Source organism: Polyodon spathula, chromosome 11 (genome assembly GCF_017654505.1).
Source record: "Polyodon spathula isolate WHYD16114869_AA chromosome 11, ASM1765450v1, whole genome shotgun sequence".
Taxonomy (NCBI): domain Eukaryota; kingdom Metazoa; phylum Chordata; class Actinopteri; order Acipenseriformes; family Polyodontidae; genus Polyodon; species Polyodon spathula.
The window spans coordinates 33,980,122-33,990,055 of record NC_054544.1 but is presented as its reverse complement, the minus strand read 5'-3'; positions in this window follow the sequence as shown (position 1 = coordinate 33,990,055).

Here is a 9,934-nt window from a genome sequence, read left to right as displayed (position 1 = left end):
CTCATTCCAACCCTCTCTGCTCGTAACCTTGGGGTCATATTCGATTCTACCCTCTAACCATATCTTGGCCATAACACGCACCTGTCATTTTCATCTATTCAACATCCACAAAATACGCCCCTCCATCTCCTTCTCCGCTATCAAACTCCTGGTCCACTCTTTCATTTTCACCCAGCTTGATTATTGAATCTCCCTCCTCCTTGGTCTCCCCTCCTTGGTCTTTACACCACTTCAACAAATTCAAAATGTTGCCTGTATTATATTTAACCTCCCCCACTCCTTCCACACTTCCTCGCTTCCTCTAGCTACACTGGCTCCCTGTTTACCACTGTTGCCTTTTCAAATTCCTTACACTAGTATATAAATCTCTCTATGGCCTTGCCCCAGCTTATCTGGTTGCACTGATCTCCTATTATATTCCAATCACTACTGTCCCTCTCTGTCCCACCCTCACCCTGTGCCCAATCCTGTTTCCGTTCCTTCTCTCTTCTTGCTCCCCTTCATTGGAATAAACTCCCACTCATCATAAAACAGGTCACCCACTCTACGCAGTTTTCGCACCTCCCTTAAAACTCATCTTTTTCTCTAGCCCATCCTACCCTTACTCCTGGCCCCAGACCTCCTGTTATGACCTTGCCTGCCCAATCCGGACCTAGCCTCTGGCCCTTGCTTTCGTATAGCTATTAATCTTCTCAGCTTACCCCAATAATCTTACCCTCTTTCTTCAGCCATTTTTTTAGATTGTACAAATTCTAAAAACTTGTAAAGCACCTTGGTTAAAGGTGCTATAATAAATGCTAAATAAATAAATACAATAAATAAATACTTTTTAAGTTTATTTGTTTAGGAGCTGGATGTTGTCTAAAGACACAAACAGTCAGTGATGTTCCCTATTGTCAGTGGTGTTACCAGCAAGACCGGTATCACCACTGATGGTAACACCACTGACAAATTTGAGGAATGAGAGATTTTCCAAGATGGAGACCATAGCCTCCCAGAAAACAAGTTCACCATCCCTTTATGTACCAATAAAATATTAATATTTCATCAAATTAATGGAAAAGTGCAAGGGTGTGCTCACTTACCATATGCTCATCACGCAAGCCCCGCCTCCAATGACCTTTTGCAACAGTAAGGACTTCTTGAAGCCTTTTTATTTCATTGTAATGGAGAATTTTCATTGTGGTAACATCAGTGACGTTAAATTGAGTGACAAATTTCTCCACATATCTAAACAAATATTTAAATACACTTGTTTACAACCAAGCTTTTATAACTATCAAAATATAATTTTTATTTTAGAAAAATGTCATAACACCTCTGCTCATAATATGAGTGACAGGCCAATTTTCATACTCTCACTGACTTTGAAATATAAAATAAATGAAACGTTTGCAGCTAAAGAAGTAGAAAATAATGTGAATATTTATAAAGACCTTAATTAAACTAAATATTTTGGTATTATGTGATTATTTGCCATTTTTATCTGAATTTAATTACTATAAAGGTGAGTGACAGCATTTGCTACCGCATTTGTAGAATGACCCATCTACTGAACTGATACATCTACTGAACATTTGTACTATATATAGTACATATATATGTGTGTGTGTGTGTGTATGTGTATGTGTGTATGTATGTATATATACATTATATATAAAACAAATGTTCAATTTAAAAATCATGTATACATTTTTGTACAAACTAAGTACAGCAGAATGCTTATCAGAATCAGATACAGTGCTGCAGATATTGTATTACTGAAGTAAATGGATGCTTCACTGCATGTGACGCATTTAAACTACCTTCATGCCATTTTTGTTGCACTGTTAACTTGGCTAACATATTCCAGTACAGCAGCTACATGCCGCAGCAGGAGGTTATCAGCAGTATATCAGTCTGCCCCACAGTAAAGCACTTGTATATAAATGTTTGATGAACATAGCAAACTGGAAGCTTTATCCTTTTAAAAAGTACACACATTCAGATGGTACGCTATTTTAGGATAACGTTGTGTTAATTGTGATAATAATTCATTGTGCAACACATACGGAAGTGTTAAATAATAATAATAAAAAAACTTTTTTTTTTGTATAAGTAAACATTAAATTAACTGTAACGTCCACCCATTTGCCATTAGAAAGCTGAGATTGTTGTGTCCCACAGCAAATGGCAAACTGTTCTGGTGAAGATGGTGTCTACCAATTAGCTTTCCCTCCGCAGTAATCTGTAACAACAGAAGGCTTTAAAGACCACAGAGATACTGTGTGTTTCAGCTGTTGATATTAGCAGACTTGACCTGTCAGAAAGGGTATTATACTAACTGGATTGGCAGGCTTTCAGAAAAGAGAATTGGAGTTGAAAAAATTCACTAGCCAAAAAAAAGTATTGTTATTGTTTTGACATCTTGAATTACCAATCCCAGCCACTTCAAATTCAGGAAAGAGGTAAAAAAAAAAACTTTGATGATTATGTCTCAACAACCTTTTGACCTCAAAACAAAGACCAGATGACAATTTAGCCAGCATCCCTTTTAAAAGCAACGTGGCTTTTGGAGGTTAACGCTTACAGCTTCCCACTGTCACAGTATCAGAAACATATTCCCATGATTTCTAATTACTTTTCTGTCTCTTTATTGAAGCAATTTCTCATCACATCACAGCTACGACTCACACTTAAACATGCAGTATGTTGATTGTGCCAAATTTACAAAGCAGTATATTCAAAGATCTTTGACAAAGCTTTTAGCACCATAACTGTCTTTTCCACGCTGTGCAGTCAGGTCTAGTCTGTTTGTGTCTCTTGTGCAGTATATATTAAAAACATATCTATAATTATATTTCATTTAAAGGTTGGAATCAACTCACAACTCTAAATTCTAATTTTAGATATTCTCCATTTGTGCCACCCTTTGTAGCAATAGATAATAACTGTTATATCCCCCATTTCTTCAGTAGAGAATGCATATAAATGAGTCTCCAGCAAAACAATGGCAACCCAAAGACTTTCTGTGCTCACCCTTTTCATTCTGAAAAGTGAAGGCATCCCTGTTTCACTCTGCTATGGGACTTTTGTAAAGAGTGAATTGAATTGCATTACAAGAGGCTGCCAGGTTAGACTTCCTCACACATTCAACAAAACACCTTATTTTAGTAAGCCTACTCTGAAGATGCTAAGTTATAATCATGTCAGGTGTGTTGGTGTGTCACTGAGACACATATTCTCAGTGCTGTGGTAAAAGAAGGCACCTCACTGTTCAACACTAAAAATAACTTAATAATAACAGTGTCTAGCTATGTGTGTGTTTACAAGAAAACACAAAACATGCTACTGAAAAAAAAAACAATCAAATGTAAGCAGTTATAACTCTGAGTTTCCTGTCACACATGTCTAGTTTGAAAATATGAATGATACATTCTGATAAGGTTACTTCCTTCTTCCATTGTAATATTCAAACAATTAATGATTACGCGCTGATTATTATTTAAGAGCTTGGGTAGTACAGGGCGTTTTATCATGTATAGTAGAGTACTATAAATACATTTTGAGTTATGAATTTCTGTGGGCCCTCTTGTGTTCTGGCTGAATTCAGCAGTAGTAGGATATCTTGACATCTGATATCAATTCTTCTGTTGTTTTGCCTGTGCTTTTTTTTATCAGGTAGGGGATACTTTTTAAAAACATTATATAAGCCCTTCAATTTAATTAAAAACAGGAGCTGTAACTACTATCTGACTTTCACAGCTTTAAAAAAAGGCCCACAGTACAACAAATACGTTCTTCAGTTAGGTTTTAAATATTTTAAGAAGGTTACTACTGGTACCTTACAATGAACCTCATCTGTTTTTAATATAACATGTGGGTCCCTGCAACATCCCTGTAGCATCTTGTCGTATAACCAAAACCAAAGTTTGAAGCTACCGTGCTCATATAGTGGGGTGGATACAATAAAACAATTGTTATATGGCTACATTCAACCAAACTGTCCAGTGTGGTACATATATGTAAAGGATTTTTGTGGTGTTTGTTTAGTGGTGTGTTCAGGAATTGTTCCTCTTTGAAGTTTTATTCATTAACGCCACGGAAGGGGGAAATAAATTAGTGCTTTATGTTTTGATTGAATACACCTCTCAGTGGAAAGCAAGGTTAAGGGGTGGTGGAAAAGACTTTTGGGCAGTGTAACCAACTGGGCTGGACTGTCAACCAGCTTTATTTGTTATAAGGCTTTCTAACATGATATGAGCATTGATTCTGAAAGTTGAATGAAGCAAATAAAAAATAAAGAAAAAACCAAAAAGAGATTGCTATTGCATTTAGATGCACTTGGAGATTTTTAAAAACAATTATTGAAAAGAAAATCAGGCAACACAGGCGCTGATCCTTCTGCTGAAAGCAGATGTGAGTGAGCTGCAAGGGCTTTGTTTCTGTCGAGTCAGTGCTTTGAAGAAACATGTAAGCTTGTCTCTGTGTCGATGTGTGATGAGACTGTAAGATTAGACAGAACGCCTACTGGGTGATAAAAGCAACACCAAATACTGTTTATAACCGTGTTAAATTACAATGGTTTAAATTTCAGTTTCAAAGAACACAAACTCTGGGGGCTTACCTTCAGATAAGTGCCTTTATTTTAAATGTTGTTTTTCTTTGATCATTTTTAAGGTGTGTTCACGGCTAGCTAACATCTTCTATTTGAAAACCAGGCTTCAGAGAGGCACATTGTATCAGAAAGGTACTTGCTACTTTTTTTTTTTCATAATTTTCATAGTTTAATAATAAGAAATACTAAAAAATGAACCAATGGTAGTGAATGGTTTTACTCACTATAATTATAAAAACCTTTATTTATTCTGATCAATAAAAAAATGAAGTGAACAATTTAGAGTAGTAAGAGACTATCCTGAAGTTATAGCTCACAGAACCTCAAATTAGCTTGGTGCAGTTTGTCATGCTGTGTAATAGCTTAACCATGATCATTTTGCAGTTTTACTGTACTTTCCTATGATTGTACTATGTGCTTGCCATGTTTTTAACATGCATTACTTCATTGTACTTTAACATGCTTGCCTATGCGTTACCATTCTTTCATTGTGTTTTACTACAGTTTTCTATGCTTTAACCATGGTAAACTATCAGGATCTTATCTTCTTTGTTCACACCGTCGTTCTATGGTCATTGCTGTAGTGCTTCTAGACCTTCGTTAAATAGATAACAGTGTTAAAAAATGTGAAAGGCTGGACCCTGACTCATCAAATAAAAGGTCTACAGGATGGACTACGTTGGAACCACGTGGAATGCTCTGTTGACCACAAAAACTCGACAATGCAGGATAACATCCTGGGCAGAGAATATTATAGACACCATACACATAGGCTTTGCGTGAATTATTGATCTACACTAGCATTCCCAGATGTGTAACAGCCTGCGTAATTCTAGACTTCCAGCTCCACACATGCATTGTTACTTATACTCTTGATAGGTATCTTTTACAAAGGTTACATGGATCTCTCTGTAAATACATGCATGAAATCACACCTAGAATCAGTGCAGTAACTCACACATTACCACTGCCATCCCTTATTATCTATGGTGCTCAGATAGTTTTGATCTTGTTCTGGATTATAATTGCACCTTTGCACCCATTCTCCTGCCATTTATAATTTGTTGTCCTAATTATTTAATATAGTTTCATTATTACATTACTACTTAAAAGCATGCCTAAAGGTACAGTTAAGGTCTGATTAAGTTCAGAATACATGCCATGCAATCACAACACAATTTCTCCATCAGTGACAAATACACTCTATTTGTTATGTAGATGATTTCAGTCTTTCTAGCTGTCTCCGAGCTGAAAACATAGCAATGATCATTTCTGTCATTTCAGTGGAGCAATAAAAAATACAGAATCAATGGGACATATCTTCAAGTGTAGTTTTGCTGTGGTGCATTCAAACACAAGGTTTTTTAGACCTTAGGACATGAAAGCAACAGAGAACAGTGATTTATTATTGATTTATCTGGGAAACCAGATGCATATTATTAGTTGTTGATGCTCAAAGAGTACCGTAAAGATTAACCCAAACAAAGAATACTTTGAAACCTTGATTCATGAAATAAAATTCAGCTAAAGATACATAGGGAAAAAAACCCTGATGCTTGAGATGGTACTTCACTTAGAATAATCAATGAGTTAATCAATCAATCAATCAATCCTTACTGTGAATAGTGAGTCCAATTCAATTATCTTTATAGCTGGGCAATGTGTTTTCTCTATACTACAAATCAATGCTGCGGCAGATGAAATTGTTAAAATAGGTCTCTTTGTGTAGCAATGTTATGAAACCCAACATGTCTTACTTGCATGTATGTAAACCAAGTATGGGTCTATTTTAGCAATTAAGCTAAGTTGTGCCTCTGTTTAAACCGCATTCATAGTGATTTGTTAAGTAACTCAAAGTAAATATTTCTCGACATTGCCAAAATTATATGCATGCATATTTCTGAAAAGCGCTATTGCCCTTCTAGAAAGATAATTGACTAGGGCCCTTTTGTAGGACTGGACCCTGAGAGTGACAAATGCATTCATAAATATGAGAACAGTGTATGTACAGAAGTTGACTGAAGCAATAAGGAAGAGCAGGTCCCTTATCAAATGAACAGAGCTGAAGGCAGCAGCCACGACCACTCCCAAACCTTTCCATGACCTCTCCCTGGCACCAGATCATGCCACCAAAATAGTTGCCTGTAATGTTTGTGCTTATCTGCGATTTTACACACAAAGATAAATATTGTGCAAGACGAGGAGCTCGTCCCCTCACATGACCAGCCAGCCTTCATCTGCTGCTGTGCTGGTTCTCACTTGCCTGGGGCTATGCTGCTTCCCACAACTTATCACGTCAAGATAACCATCTGAAAGAAACCAGTCGTTCCTTTTCTTTGTTCTCCCTGAGAAGACACAGAGCTTCGCCTGCTCCTCCTCTAGCTAGTTCACAAGAGAGGGCACTCACTTGTAATAAATATGAGGATGTTACGACTGGGGTACAATTCTACTAGTGGTTCGTGCCATTGTAGTGACTCTTATTAGAGCTACCCCTACTATTGCGCTACTAGGAAAGGCCCTTTAACAGTAATTATTTCCACACTGACACATAGTCCAGACCAGAATTCTCTTAGCGTGCATTGATGGGCTGGACATTTCTTTATTTTTTATACCCATGAAGAGAAGGACAGGATTGTATGATGTGAGCTCAACAGAACCCCTTTCAGCAGTGGCGTGAATCAAAATGTCAATAGAAAGCTGCACTATAAAGACAGTGAGACAGCTGCTACGACCTGTGTCATCTCATTGTTTAGCCGCTTGGGCTGTGTGGGTGTTTTATTAAATAGACTTAAATTCAGCATGGCCTGCTGAATCAAAACACATCAAATCTGTGTCCCGAATATAAGAATTCAACCCTGATGCTGAAGAGCAAGTATTACTTTAATCTTCCCCCTGTTGTTCCCTGTAAAATCATTTTCAATCTTCATAAAATTGAATTGAGAAATCACTGTGGGGTAAAATCTTTCAAAGGAAATTTACAAGACAAGCTTTACAATTCCACCACAGTCAGCATTTTCACATTTTCTTTGATTTTATGAAACTGCATTTTTTACATTTTCAATGAAACCGGAACCATCCTTCCAAGATCCTTATCGGTCAGGAAGTGAATTTCTTGCAACGGATTATATACCAAGTCACAGATTAATCAAGCAGCAGGAAACTGTTTAAAGTAAGGAAGTGAGACTGAAAGTACCCTGGCAGACAATCGAGGGATCAGGGAGACAGCTAGGCAAGACTTTTATCTTGTCGCTGTATCACTGAGTATTACACCTTGAACTTGAAGTGCCCCACATTCATGCGCAATTTTTATTACACTAGAATGTGATTTCTGAGTTCATGTTTTAAGCAGACACCGTCACCTTCTGTGTAATGTTTCACCATTGTTGTCGTACCGGTTTGTTTACATTACCTAAGCTAGGTTTCACAACAGACATTAAAGCTTTCCAGCCACTTTGCCAACTAAACAGTAACTCAGTATGTCACATGTAATCTATTTTATCTCAGGGAAGCAAAAAAAAAAAAAAACCCAACAGTTTTGATATGATGAAAGTAATATATTTTCAGCCCAAGCTTGTGAGATTTTTTTTTTTAACTGTATGGGGAACTGTGTCTCCTGGTATCCAAGCCTAAAGGTCCTTTATTGCCAGTGTTGCATTATGAAGTGGTAGAGCACCCAGAGAATGGTCAATGAAAAATCCATGCGGTTGCAAACCAGTGTATATCACAAATAAAAAACAAAAACAGTTGCAGCTGGGGTGACCTCTTCTGAGGAGCCATACTGAGAAGGATTAGGAAATCTTTCAGCCCCTCCCCAATCACCTGTCTTTCAGCTTCAGAAGAGGCTTGAGAATAACAAATTGACAGACGAACCTGTAGAGGAAAACCACATACACTCTGTGAATATCCATTCGGCACATATGATAGGAAGTCTTCTCTAGTGCAGCTGCAAGCTCATTTCATTGTCATGTATCTGTCCCAACCCAAATATCTGAATCATTGGCGCTGGACTGGAGTGAGTGTGACCACAGCTTCATTTCATTCTAGCTGGGCAGACTGTTTCCTGTAATCACCATAATGCAGCCTTGGACCTGATCAGAGCCATGTGTCTGTTAGCATTAATTAGTATATGTGCGTGACATCACCCCACTAACTCCAAACAACGCCATAAAAGCATGAATCAATTACACAGCATACTGCATTCATCCACATGTGTAGGTGTGTGTGTGTTTACAGGGCGGTGTGAGTTGGCTTGACCTCCCTTGTACATTATTTTTGTGCATTTTATTTCAGAATGAATTATTGTATATAGAAGATTGCATGAAGTGTATCTTTAGCAGGAACCTGGAGTCTCTTAGAGCAGATGTTATTATACACGCTGTTCTGTATTGGTCTTTTCCGCTATTCAGTAATCTCCTAATTGACCCTTCAAGGACAAGCTGATTGCATTTTTACAAAGAGTGTGTGAAGACTGCATTTTAATTTTGTACCATACCCTTGATTACCATAATTCAAAATGATGGACCATCCTTTTCTGTGAAAAACAGCACATGTTTATATAGGGAATGTTAAACCTTTTGCTAATTTATACTTCCATTATTATTTACAAAACTGAAATAAACACTAGGCTGGTCATCAAACCATTATTCACTGCTGAACTCTAAAATAACAACTTTGCTGCAACCACATTGATTTGCAACTGAGAGAAACATTTGAATACATGGTGCACTATATCTAACTAGGCAAATACTCCATACAAACATCACCCTTCAGGAAGGCTTTGTCCAAGTGTAATGTGACTATAGAAAATAAAGGTGTCCCCTAGGTATATAAAATATAATTCTTTAAAGCATTTTAATAAGCTCATCTCATGTGCAGTGTAACCCCATATGTTATCAATTTACTACCAATGCAGAATGACTGGGAGGGTCTTTGTTCTTAATTTTACTTAAAAAGACTTCTTATTGTGTTCCACAATATCAATGATGTGTAACCCATCTTCCATAGGAATAAGACCAGAGGATCCTATGCCATTTGTTTCTGAAACAATTAGCATGGCTCTGTGTGAACTTAACCTTTGGACGTTGGATATTATCTTGGAATTCATCCAACTGTATATTTAATACCACACGTCTTATTTTAGCTATCCTAACTTGTTCAGCACATAATTATTTTCTAAAACCCTGCAATTTGCAATTTATCAGTCAAAGAGCCCCATTGCTGAGTTCTGCAGGGCTAATGACTTTCTTAATTGTATGTTTCGCTGCCAAGCCTTGGGGATATATGTATATAATATATATATATATATATATATATATATATATATATATATATATATAT